Genomic DNA, 14,396 nt, shown 5'->3' on the forward strand with positions numbered 1-14,396 from the left:
TTTACATCTAGCTGGAGACTCCGCCCTGTACCAAGCCACTGGTCATATCAGAGGCAGCGGCCAGGGTGGACATACCTGGACCTTGAAGGAGATGGGTGTGTCAAAACGGTTTGGATCTAGAGACTCCACCCTGGACCAAGCCACTGGCCATATCAGAGGCAGCGGCCAGGGTGGACATACCTGAATCTTGAAGGATGTCAAAATGGTTTGGATCTAGAGACTCCACCCTGAACCAAGTCACTGGTCATATCAGAGGCAGCGGCCAGGATGGACATACCTGAATCTTGAAGGATGTCAAAATGGTTTGGATCTAGACTCCACCCTGGACCAAGCCACTATTCATATCAGAGGCAGTGGCCAGGGTGGACATACCTGAACCTTGAAGGATGTCAAAACGGTTTGGATCTAGCTGGAGATGGAAGACCCTAAATTGTCCTTCAGAGGGCGTCTGAAGAAACCAGCAACTGGAGGGACGGGCACTATTAAAGTGACAGACCCTAGTTTTTAAACACTACTTAAGGCGTGTTTTTCACTGTTAGGGTCGTTTTTGATCACCGGAATCAAACATTACTTCTATTTCCGTACATCCAAAGTATTTCTGGTCATCCTGGCGTTTCTAATAATTATCATAAAATACATTTTTAAAATATTGCTTATAACGCACACGTGCGTTTGAGAAGTAATGGTTATGAAGACTAGCTTTAGGTTATTTTTTATGGGTATTTCCCAGTTTCAACGTCACTGACTTGATTGTTTAACTCTATTGTAACTTTATCCAAATGCGTTACAGGTTTGTAGATTAACTAAACGTAAGAATTATCCATTGTTACGGGTTGAAACTAAGGTCTGCGACTTTAACTGGCCTTCCAACAATGTATACTGAACTCCATTGAAAACGCACCACTCACATTGTAATTGTAAAAAGGACATGATAAGGGGGAAAAACCCAACAACAAAAACAACATGCAACGTGTAGTTGATTTTATATTTAACTATATATTGCTGGGTCACCAGACTGTGTTTATATGTATACATCATATGTAAGCACGGTAATAAAGCATTTTGTATTGTATTGTATTGCATTCTGGTAGGCAATAAATAACACTCACACATTGTATACAATATGGTTAGGGTTATTCAACGGTGTTTGTTTTGTTATTATTATTATTATTATACGTTTTTTTTAAATCTAGCAACTTCATACATGCGATAGCCTAGCAATAGGCCTAACAACTGAAGATTGAATGGTGCGTTTTTATTATGTTATTTTCAGTTTGTTTAATCCTTTGTTTAGCCAGTATGTATTTATTGGTCCTGGGGTGTCATTATAAACATCCATTAATTCATTCCAGCGTTGGAACTGGGGTCCAGTGCCCTCCCGTCGCCGCTCCAGTGGCGTAGCCGAGGGGGGGGGGATCATGCCCCCCCCCCCAATCCCGGGAAATGTTTACCGTTTCGCTTATTAATAACATTAAAACAGTTCCTGTGTCATATCTCACTACACAGGTGCCCCCCCCCCCCCCCCCGATACAAAATCCTGCCTACGCCCCTGCGCCGCTCGCCCTCTTCCAACGTCACTTGAGGTCTGTATGTTGTCCCAACATTTATTTGTTTTACAGCACCACCCCAGTTATTTTAGACCCTGTAAAATCAACGTTTTAAAAATAGAAACTGATTTTGTGCATCAATCCCACCCCTATCCTGCTCCCATTCTTAAAATACGTTACGTACGGTAGGCCTACTTATTCAGACCCCTTAAAGGAAGGAAGGAAATGGGTTTTTTAACGACAATCTGATTAAAATTAGTTCTACTGGTCTCACATGTAATAGTGGAGCTAATTTTAATTAGATTGATTTTACGACGCACTCAACACATTTTATTTTACGGTTATATGGCGTCAGACATATGGTTAAGGACCACACAGATGTTGAGAGAGGAAACCCACTGTCGACACTTCGTGGGCTACTCTTTTCGATTAGCAGCAAGGGATCTTTTATATGCGTGCACCATCCCACAGACAGGGTAGTGCATACCACGGCCTTTGATATGCCAGTCGTGGTGCACTGGCTGGAACGACAAATAGCTCAATGGGCCCACCGACGGGGATTGATCCCAGACCAACCGCGCAACGAGCGGGCGCTTTACCCCTGGGCTACGTCCCGCCCCGACCCTTAAAGGAGATCTATCAATGATGCATAGCCTACGTTAATTTAAATTAGAGCGGCTTTTTTAAATGAAATGTAATGCTATTAACACAATATCCATAAATTGATTTCTAAAGTGGTACAAAGTTTATTATTAGATATTTCATACCCCAGCTATTTTTGTTTTAAATATAATTTTTCCATTTTTGGTAAGTCGTAGGCTAAGCTATGTGATGATGTCATATTTCGTATCGACAAGACCATTAAATTTGTTAGTAAGCGCAAAATTGTGCATTAATATGGTCTGTTGTACCAATAAGTAATTTTTCTCAGATACTAAGATAGGCCTATGAAACGTGTTTTTGAACTTCTCGTCCTGAGTGACCGCTGATGTAATGCTGGCCCACCCCATCACAAATATTGAAGTAGGGTGCTCCCTAACGGCACATAGCAAGGACACCATGCAATAGATATTTCAAACTGGAGCGTTGTTAGTAATGTTACGGCTTACAGCAAACTGTCACGAGTCTATTAAAACTGGCGCATTGCAAATATTGGTAGTTTACTGTTATAGCAATACATATCTATTTTTTTATTTTATTTATTATCCAATGATTGGTTTGTACCAAAATAACTTCATCAAGTAACTTCCGGTGACGTAATGTAAGTGGTTCCCTCTTTGATAAATGGGGATAAACATTTTCATGCAATTATTAGATGTGTTGTATGGTTACAGATTGTTTATATATGATGATTATACAAAGTTAAATGGTTTGTTTATACACTACTTAAAATATTAGGGCACGCGAATGCGATTTTTAAACCCGTTTTTGTTTGAAACCATCCGGTTCAACAGCGCATGCCCAAAATCGCCATTTTGTGTCGGAAGGAATTCACTGCAAAGTGTGTTGAAAAATATTCTACACACGTTGTATTTGGCCGATGGTTGCTACAGTACACGTTCTTCAGGCATAGATGGTATTAAGTACATAGTATTATTTAATTTAACGTTATTTACCAGTATGTGTGATGGGAAGAGAACGTATCTTTACAATATTTACCAGCTGCCTCCCATTTTGACAATCGGAAGTAAATTTTTTACTCAACTTGAAAGACTGTCAGAGCACAACTTAAATTATCATGATCTTTAGGGTTTTTCCAGTATTTAGAAAAGCTTTTGTTATTTTGTTTGTAGACATAAATATATACCTACCTGAACCCCTTACATAATCCCTTCCCTGTAATTTTAAACATCTTTTTTAATCATTAGGCCTAATGTATTCTATTATTTATTTTTTGTAACTAGGATAGGGCATGGATATGCTACAAATGCCAGTAGTTCTTGCTATTTTTTGGTGTTGTGAAAAGATTTCCACTTTCAAACACCAACAGTTATTTTTATACAATCTGGCTGATGTTGAAACCCATACTATGATAGTGTACTAGTCTCTGCCATGCTGCTCCCTTGTGTTTTAGAATGATGTGCTTTATCACTAGCTTGTAAATTAACAAATACTGCTCAACTCGCCCCAGTGGTTGGATAACTTGCCCCAAGTGTTTAGTCAGCTTGCCTTTCATACGTTACCAGTAGCAGTGTTCTCGCTGCTCCGTTTAAGCGTGGCAGCCCGCCCCACTATTGTATTTTGCTGCCCTCCTTTCACATTCTCTGCCCTGCTTTATTTTTCTGCACCCCTCTTTATTTTACAGCACCATAATATATTTTACAGCACCTATCTCCGCTATTTCCAAATGCACACTTTTTTTCTACACATAAAAAAAACAATGATCAGTCTGCACACTGGACATCAAAAGAAACAAGCAGCATTGTGTACAAAAATGCAAATGACGAAACATTTACGACAGTTACCGAAACGTAATTTTAACAGTATTTTTAACAGCCTCTATTTTGTCCCATACCTGTATCTATTTGTATGTTTAATACACACAATAAAAGTGGTATTTTATTTGAGTGCTCAATGAAAACATTATTTTTTATGGATTCGGCAATCTCTGATTGAAAAAAAACCTCTTATTTGGCACCAAATTTGTCACGTGATCAGAACGGTCATTCTGTCTTTTGTTTCCACTAACTATCTTCTAATTATTATTTTTTATTTTTTGCTTTTTTTTTAAAGGGGGTGGTGCTGTGCGGCTACCTTCCTTTAATTTTCACCCGGCGAGAACACTGATGTAGGGCCTCTGCGAGTCCGAAATATTGGACTCGAGTATTCGAGGGCCAAACTCGAATATCCAACATTTATAACTAGATGATAATAAGACTAAGGAATAAAGTAAAATAGCATAATGCATTTTAATTCCAGCACTGAACCTGGATGCCAAATCATGCCATTGTATTGCATTCTACGCATTCAACTTTTTGTTTTCTATCCATGTCTCATAAGCCTATAATGTAACGGGCGTCAAGCATATGGCAAAATGACGTATAAAATATAATTAAATAAGAGTGCTCTTTCTTGCACAGGTACCCCAGTCCTGTGAGCGAACTTGAGTCTTGCTAGACTAGGCCCTTGCTCGCCCCAATCCAATTTTACTATCCAGAAACATATACTTGCCAGTCTAGAAGCTGCTGCAAAATTTTCTGCACATGTGCCCATATTGGGGTGGTCATAATATCGGGTTAATTATCAATTATCTTTTAATAATGATGATTGTTTGGTACATTTTGATTCTCCCAGTTTGTCTCAACTTCTTATGTAATTGGTTAAATGATGGTATGTTGGCATTTACAAAGTTAACTTAGTCTCAAGATATTACAATGAACTGTCAAGCTAAAGGTTTTTTTTATATAGGTCTCTATCCCTAATTATTTTCTTAATTAAAATTGAGATTGAAGACAGTTTCGACAGACAACACTGTCTTGGGGATCAATGTTTTGTAACAGCAAGGAACCAATCTGTGAACAGGGGAGGGATGTAGCCCAATGGTACAGCATTCTCTCGATGCACTGTCGGTCTGGGGTCGATCCTAGTCAGTGGGCTCATTGGGCTATTTCTCGTTCCAGCCAGTGTACCACCACTGGTATATCAAAGGCTATGTACTACCCTGTCTGTGGGATGGTGCATATAAAAGATCCCTTGCTGCTAATCGGAAAGAGTAGCCCATGAAGTGGCGACAGCGAGTTTCCTCTCGATATCTGTGTGGTCCTTAACCATATGTCTGATGCCATTTAACTTTAAATAAAATGTGTTGAGTCTGTCGTTAAATAATACATTTACTTCTAATTGGTGAACATTGCGGATGACATTCATACAAGCCTAGCATGTGTGTATTGACAAAGCTTTTACATGTTTTAAACACATTTGGGTTGGTTAGCTAATAATTAGTAGCACCAACTTAATCTCTGTTGGTTTGGGTTAAATGTTCAGCAGATGAAAGCAGCTAAAAGGAATGCTAAAGCAAGGCTTTTGGACTGGTGTGCATATTCAACGATACATAATGCACATTATTGCTTAATATCAACAAGTATAATCGTATAGTTAATTAATAAAACGGTTAAATGTGACGGCTATTCTATATAACGGGCACAGCCATTTTGTACCATCCCAGTGAATACGCCCTCTGGCGAGCTGGTGGTTACATAATACCTAACGTACCTGAGTTTTGCGGATGCATCGCAATGTTCTTTAATAATATCTATCACAGCAACGTGTATATGTGGTTTATTTTTAAATAAAAAATAAACCACCATTGTCAAAGTGTTGAAATAACTATTATATTTTGTATATAAATTAACCCACGTACTGAAATAATAGTCGGAGTGTTTTCTTGCTTAATTGGTCTTTTCTTTCCGTGGCCTGTACCTGTGGTTCTTGATTGGCAGATGTATATTTAAACGGTCCCTAGACACTGTGTCTAGACACACTAAAAAGACGTGTCTCTTTTATTAAGATCGCAGGGTATTGTGTGATAACCTCAAATCGTAATGGAATTTACCAGCTTTATTACTGTAAGTAATTCTGTAAAACCCTTGATTAATTAGACTTTCCCATCTAAAATCATAAAACTTACCAATTACGTAGTCCCAGAGAAAAGAAAATTATCACTTGGGTATCATGAGTAGTTGTTTTTGCTCGAACGCATCCTACCAATAGGCCTAATAATAGGCATTTTTTCTTTGGATTTTTTAAAAGATTTTTTTTTTACTATAACTCCATTTCGTTATATTGATGCAAATTGAAATATATTTAGTTAGTTTATTATACTGTCAAGTCATTTATATTGTTTTACAAGTCAGGTTGATGAAAGCGAAGCGCCTTGTCGTAAATTAGAGCATTTGTTTACACTGTGCATAATAGAGAGTTGGACCTGAGCTGACGTCACTTCGCCCCGAGCTATACCACCGGACGTCGCAAAAACGAACAAAATGGCTGCCCCCAGTTAGCAGGAATAATCACGTTTTTTTATTAATTCTAAAATTACTACGCGTTTTTCATTTGTTAAAGTCAGTATGTGTTGGTGGTCTAGGTATGCATCTTTCCAACACATAAGGCTCTTGTTTGAGTTTAGTCTACCTTTAAAGTGTCAGTATGTGTTGGTGGTCCAGGTATGCATCTTTCCAACACATAAGGCTCTTGTTGGAGTTTAGTTTACCTTTAAAGTGTCAGTATGTGTTGGTGGTCTAGGTATGCATCTTTCCAACACATAAGGCTCTTGTTGGAGTTTAGTCTACCTTTAAAGTGTCAGTATGTGTTGGTGGTCTAGGTATGCATCTTTCCAACACATAAGGCTCTTGTTGGAGTTTAGTCTACCTTTAATAATTGCTCAATTTATTTTATCAAATTTACAGGGCTTCTAGAATTTTTATAAAATCCACTAGCCATGGGATCAGTGATTTAAATTTTTTACTAGCCTCAATTAAAAATTCACTAGCCCTACTTTATTTTAAGTTAATACAGTTTTACTAAATAATAGTAATAATTGGATGTGTCACCTAAAGAGGGAGATAGAGGTTAAAAACACTGACAGTAGTGGGTTGGGGTGGGGGCAGGAAATTCATATTTACAAAATAAACAACTGCAACATTTGACTTTTTTTTCCACTAGACATGAGCATGGCAGTAGTTGTTATTTACTAGCCCAACATTAAATATCACTGGCCATGGGAGTGGGTCTACCATAATCTAGAAGCCCTGTCTGGCATGGCAATGGTAGTTATTTACTAGCCCAACATTAAATATCACTGGCCATGGGAGTGGGGCTACCATAATCTAGAAGCCCTGTCTGGCATGGCAATGGTAGTTATTTACTAGCCCAACATTAAATATCACTGGCCATGGGAGTGGGGCTACCATAATCTAGAAGCCCTGTCTGGCATGGCAATGGTAGTTATTTACCAGCCCAACATTAAATATCACTGGCCATGGGAGTGGGGCTACCATAATCTAGAAGCCCTTAAATTTATGACAGTTCCAACCTTTGAACCCCAGTGCATGTTCTGGCATGAAATATATACACCATACTATGATAGTAGTAGACGACTGTATTAATATCTTCACAATTATGGATAGGAAAGTGGTATTGGGGTGAGTTGGTAACTTTGGGGGTGAGTTGACCACTTGGGCAAATTGGTTTTGGGGTTAGTTGACTTGCACCCTGACAGGGTTGAAAATTAACATGAAAACCAAGGTTGCCAGCAGGGCCAGTTCAAGAAATTTTTTACTGGCCCTTCTCATATTCAACTAGTCCTTCAAATATCACATTGAAATTTAACTGCACAGCCAAATTCAAAACTAGAATGTTTTTTGTTAATGACCGTATAATTGTTTGCATCAAATGGAAACTGATAATAAATAAATTAATACAGTTAAAATTCATATAAAAACATGTTAAGTTTTAAACCCATACTAACTGAAATAACATTTTTAAAAAAAGAAATCCATTATAAATAAAAATATTTCTTTACAAATTACCATTAAATATATACATAATAAATCTCATTTTTCATACAAGGGTGAAGACCAAATGCAGCTTGATTTGCATCAGTTGTCTCTGAAGTAAAATATAATGCAGTACAAAGATACTGAAGATGCTTTAGTACAATAATCTGGGAGTGGCAGTTCTCTTTGTTGCGATGCAAGAGGGATGGAATTTCTAGTATTTAAAGGATTTACTCTGGAGTAGCTGCCTATAAATGAGGCACTAGAAATCCACTATTTTACCAAATGCTCATTTGAGCGTGTGCGTGCACGCACATGTTTGTGCACATGCACATGTGCGTTTAGTTTGGTTATTGTAAATGCTTCAGTAGTAGGCTACTAATAAAATAAATATTGAAAGCATAATAAATCTAAGAAAAACAACATTTTACCAAAATATACAATGTACTTTTTTTTTATCATCATATGTGTATTACAAAGCATAAAAACGTACTTATTGTTTCATACAGTAATCTTTGTATGGTTATGTCATTGTGTAAGTCTTTCGATCAAAACTTTAGATCTGATTTGTTCTTGATGTTCTATTTCGTTAGCTGCCAGGTCTGTAGTTCGCACCAGCTCAGGCGGGGTGTGTTTTGTCACATTCGATTCAACATTAATAGCCAGACTCTACAATTGATGGTCGCTCTTAAATTAACATATCTCTTCTTTAAAGGGAATATGTCTTTTGTACAATATAGACATTATTGGAATAATTCTTGCAGATAGTGGGTAATTAAATTTGAAACAAAATGAGTATTAACCATATAAAACACTTCTTGTCTTCAAATTATGTGACAAGTATCTCTGTAATTTGAAGGAGGAAGGAAAGAAGTGTTTTATTTAACGACACACCCAACACATTTTATTTACGGTTATATGGCATCAGTGTTTTAATTTGAAGCTGCTATCTACTTCCAAACCTATATTTGTTACCAGTAGCCTGTTGGTGAAATCACGGAACCAAAATTTTGTGTCCCATGATTATTATATCCAGTACGACTATTCAACGGAAATAGTATATATCATTATTATTTTTTAAATTTATGTTTTTAATATCATACTACTGAAGAGTGTGTTTGACACAATCAGAAGACCTGATTTGCATTGTTGTGTTAATCTAACTTCTCAGTGTTCCGGATCAGGTAAACCGGAATCAGCGTTCGAACACGCGCTCAATCAAATGCTTTACACATTTGAACCAAAATTACTGGCACTAATTATTTATATTGTATGTCTTAAATATAGGGGTCAAGAAATAGTATTTAAATTCAAATATAATTTTGTAGAAAATATTTAACTTTCTGACTACTATCACTGAAGTTGACGTCATGTATGTGCTTGAGTACTGAAGGTGGCAATTGAATAGGCTCCAATATTTCCTGTAGTTTTATTATGGGAAGTAATGACGTAGGTCTAAACTATTATTTTTATTGAGCTGTCAAAATCACAACAGCATGCGTATAACGAGTGGACATGTGGAAAATCAACTTTATATTGAGTTTAAAAACATGTCTCTTTGAACAGATTTTTGTGATGATAATAATTTAAAACAATGGTATTAAAAATGGCTTCCTATAACTTGTTTTCACGGAACCGACAAAGTGTCTGATATTTTAACCTCAATTACAGATTTAATTGGTTGTAACTGATCATTTTTACTTACTGTCATTTGTTTATTCAGCAATTCCTTATAAAATCTTAGAAACTTTAACAAAAAATTAATTGTTTTGTTTTTGTTTGTTGAGGGGTTTTTTTTTGGGGGGGAGGGAGGGATATCACCGCTTATAAAAACGGAAGTGGTAGTGTGCATTATTAAAATCATTTATCTTGGGTGACAAATAATACATACACAGCCTTTACAAAAACGAAACTACTTTTTATCAGTTGGCAATATCAATGTGATCGATTCACTCGACGAAGATGGGCAAGACTTCCGATTGTTCCAGCATTCAGTTCATTCAGGCTTAAGTTAGGTTTAGGGTTAGTGATAGTATTAACCAGCATGCTGGAATGTTTGGAAGTCTTTCCTTTTGTAGATATCTTAAAATCTATATTAAAACTGATCGGTTTAGCAAAATGAATACCCGTGAATGTCAGACCGACACATTTGTTTTAAATGAACTACGTTTTAACTAACAGTGCACAAAAAATAAGGCAGCTTGTACATCGTACCAACTTTTCAGTACCAGATACTGAGAGGCAAAATAAGGGATAGGTATTTCTACAAAGTCAACCAACACACAACGATATACGTTAACCAAAAATGCCCTTTTTCCCTTTTTCTTTCTTTCTTTTTTTGCTTTTCAGTTTTTTTTTTCGTTTGTTGTTATTTTTTGAAATAGTGGGGTGAGGGGAACGTGCAACCATCCTCCTTTAATTTCACCCAGCGAGAAAACTATACAATTTAATGTCATCCATAGAACAATTTTCATGTCATATTCACTGAAAACTTGGGCAACTTATCTCAGAAACACCAGGTTCTGTTAAATGTTAGCTTATGTTAGTAGTCCATGATTCCATTTATAATAAATTTTTGTTTATTGACATAAATTGAAGAAATTTGTCCACATATACATACAGAAAAATAACCTTTCAGTCAAGTTTAATTGCTGCAAAAGCCAGTTTAAAAAAATTGCCTTTAGCATACACAAAATTGCAGTTGGTGGGCCCTTTCACCGACGGCAATTTGTTTTTTTAATTGCTGTGGGTAATAAATTCTTACATTCAAGCACTGTTAAAATATCAGACACGAGTTAGTGGACACAAAAGACAGAATGACCGTTCTACTCATATGACAAATCTGGCACCAAAATAAGTAGTTTTTTCAGTCGGAGATTGTCAAAACGATAAAAATTAAATGTTTTCATTGCTAAAATAAAATATAACCGTTATTGTGTGTATCCAACATACAATTGGATACTGGTATGGGACACAACAGAGGCTATTAAAAAATAGTGTTAAATTACATTACGGTAACTGCCGTAAGCTACTGCAGTTTTTCGTCACTTGCGCTTTCGTACACAACACAGTTTGTTTTCTTTGATGTCCAATGTGCAGACTGATCAATGTTTTTCAGTGTTAAAAAAGTGTGTATTTTTATATAGCGGAGCTGAGTGCTGTAAATTATAACAGGATGCCGAAAAATAGAAGCGTGCAGAAAAACAAATGGGTCTGCCAAATGTAAAAAGGGGCAGCATAACACGAAAGCGAGGAGGCAAAATACAGTGAGAAGGTATATTATACAACAACACAGGGTACGCGCATGACTAAATATAATTCAGTTGCGTGGTACTAACTAAACGCCTATTAACTCCAACCAGGACCCAAATACCTGTGTTTAAAAATACTGGCAAGTAATGTTTATACACGTTTATACATTTTGCCATCAGTGAGGAGCTTTACCAACAACAGTAATTTTTATCTGGCGGCACAAAAGTACCATGGGTGATGCCCCCAACCGATGGCAGTTGCCGCTGTTAAGTTTGAGCCCTGGAATTGTGATATTGTGTTTTTCCTATACCTGTACCCATATCAAAATAATTGTCACTTCCACACATTGGTTTTGTTTTTCCACAACATTGGTTTTGTAAAGATGAGCAATATTAATTGTGTTCAAAGCCAAAATGATATGCACAAATGTTGCATTGAGAACATTAATTTTGATGGATAACTCCAAACTGCACCCATCTTTACAATTGGAAAACATTTAAAGAAATACTTATTATCAACCTGCATTTATCACAAAGTATTATGATGGCTGTAAGTGGAAAGTTCCTCCTTTAAAGTAGAAATTTGTTGAAACACAAGCAGACTGAATCAGTAAATGCTGTAATGTGACAGTGGCAGGCATTATCCCAGCAAAATTATGTCATGGGCTCTGATAGTGCTCAGTATTGATTGTTCTATGTGATTTTTCATTTGTTATCAGGAAAATTGGCGGCTATTAACTGCCCTACAGAGATACTGTGTAGTTACAGACAGATAAAACTATTAAATATGTCGCTGACAATCAGTGATATGCTATGTACATATATTTTAATTGTTGTTTGGATTGGATGCAAATCATGTAGGTGTTATTTCTGTTTATTTTTTTCAAAGTATTATATTTGTTTATAAAGTACATTTGAATTTGGCTATTTCCCTCCCATTAGGTTTATTTTGGGGAAAGCACTTACAAGTCTTTAAGATTTTTTATGAACAAAAATGATTATAAATATGGTAATAGACGTATGTCACATGTAGTTGAGCTGGTTCGTGGTTGTCGTAGGCAACAAACAGACATGATCAGCTGAAGACCTAGAAAGTTTATTGATGCCGTAAATATAACACTTTGTGGTTTTGTACTCGTGCATTTCATGTCTGTCAAACAGTGTTTAGTTTTCAGTGGAATTCCACAACGTTTTATATAGTGTAGCACAAGTAGATTAAAATGCAGTATTAGGTTATGGAACCAAGGGATGGCCCAATGTGCATGATAATGGCAGGGCTATTCAGCATTACAATGAATAGGTGTCTGCCTGCTGCACATGGTTGTGTAACGAGTTTCCCAGTCCACATTTGATAGGGTTTCAGTGAGGACAACTGGTGTGAGTCGGTGGAGTTTTTATACGTCCTAGTGCTGATGTCGTGTGCTTTGTGATTCATGGCCAAGCACTGTCCAGTTATGGTTAGTGCTGTTTAGTAACTGAAAATGGTATGCTGTATAGCAGCTGAATGTGGTTATGTCATGTCTAGATTGCCTATAAACATAGCATCATGTAGCTGGCTGTATTTGCTGTATAAGCATGAAAAGTAGTGACTGCAGTAGCCACCACCAATTAATAAACTTGGATGTGATGACCAGTGATTAACAGTTTACGGTACACATTGTAAATATTTAATCTTGTCAGTGAGACCGATTAATGTCAACAAGTCGGCTCTTTACTTGTAACACATATCCCTTACTACCTGTATGTTACTGACAGGGACATTTTGTATATTCATTGTGTTATTTGGGGCAGTTCCCGAATTGATCACTTAGGGGAGGCTAACGGCCCCATTATGTTTATTTTAAGAGTGGTGAATCTGCCAAAATATTTCTTCTGTGCATACCTGGTTTAAAGTGATGGACACAGGTTTTTGAAGTACATGTACATACATTTTCTTGTTTGCATAAACTGCATTTTGAGCTACATCATGTATATAAACACTGGGACAATGAGGAACGCATAGGATTTGCCAATATTAATCATATAAACAAAAAGTTATAGGTAATGTGTACATGTATGCTAACAGTGAAACAGGTAATAGTTCACAGATGTTTCATGTGTCTGTGTGTAGGAGTGGGGGTGGGGGGTGGCCTAGTAATAAAATGCTCACATGATGCACATTTGGTGGGCTCATTGGGCCGTTTCTCAGTCACGCCAGTGCTCTATTAGTGTAACAAATGCTGTACCATGTACTATCCTGTCTGGGATGCTGCATATAAAAAATCCCTAATTGGAAAGAGTAATCCATTGTGTGGGGGCAGTGGGTTTCCTCACTGATTGTCAGTGTGGTCCTTAACCATATGTCCAGTGCTATATAACCATCATTAAAATAATTAAATAAAGCATTCCTTCCTTAATTTTACCCTGCTTAAAAACTAGGGTCTTAAATCAAATTTTATTTTGCAAGTACATTGAAAGCCTGCTATTAAGACCGCTGATGGGACTTAATAAATGTGGTCTTATTAGCGGGGTGGTCTTATTAGTGGGTTACTATCATTTTAAGTTGATTCCAAATTATATACAATTATAACATAAGAAATAGATTGCAAATATCCTTTATTTGAATTATTGACATAACACAATGGAATCCACTGAATACACTATCAGTTAGCTCTAAAATAGAATAAGAACTAATGTCTTGGGTCAACCATTTCCTGCACTCGTTTATGAAATTCACTTTTTGCTCCAGTTAGTTCGCAGCGTGTTTTCCCTTTCTTTGGAGTTCCCATTTCTAATAACGATGTTGCATACAAAATTATATCGAAATAATGATAGTACGACTTCGACATTCATGTTTGGTTTTCAGCGCTTTGACCCAAGTTGCTCAAAACAACCAAACTCACGTTGTATCTTTAAATAACACCTGTTTTTGTTACTTGTTGGATTAGTTAGTCACCTTGATGGAGCGATATTCCAGTTAACAAGTAGCTCCGTCCTGTCACGTTGGGATGACGGTAAATGTGTATCTTCAACTAAACAATAATATACACGTGTTGAGGCAACTTAAACTAATCAACGTTCTGGGCAGGGCATTAAACGTAAGCGCAGGATGCTCCGCTTCATAA

At 36.8% G+C, this 14,396-nt stretch overlaps 1 protein-coding gene across 2 annotated transcripts in view; it reads left to right on the top strand.

The window, feature by feature from the left end:
• The first annotated feature begins 2,904 nt into the window (after positions 1-2,904).
• The window catches only part of LOC121367374 (serine/threonine-protein kinase TAO1-like), a 73,863-nt gene continuing 62,371 nt past the window's right edge, over positions 2,905-14,396 (top strand). The window contains exon 1 of one of the 2 annotated variants that reach the window (XM_041491510.1): positions 2,905-3,123. The gene's annotated coding sequence lies outside the window, so the exon portion shown is untranslated. The remainder of the gene's footprint in view (positions 3,124-14,396) is intronic. The other variant, XM_041491511.1, reaches the window with a different exon arrangement.

The sequence above is a fragment of the Gigantopelta aegis genome, chromosome 3, assembly GCF_016097555.1.
Source record: "Gigantopelta aegis isolate Gae_Host chromosome 3, Gae_host_genome, whole genome shotgun sequence".
NCBI lineage: Eukaryota > Metazoa > Mollusca > Gastropoda > Neomphalida > Peltospiridae > Gigantopelta > Gigantopelta aegis.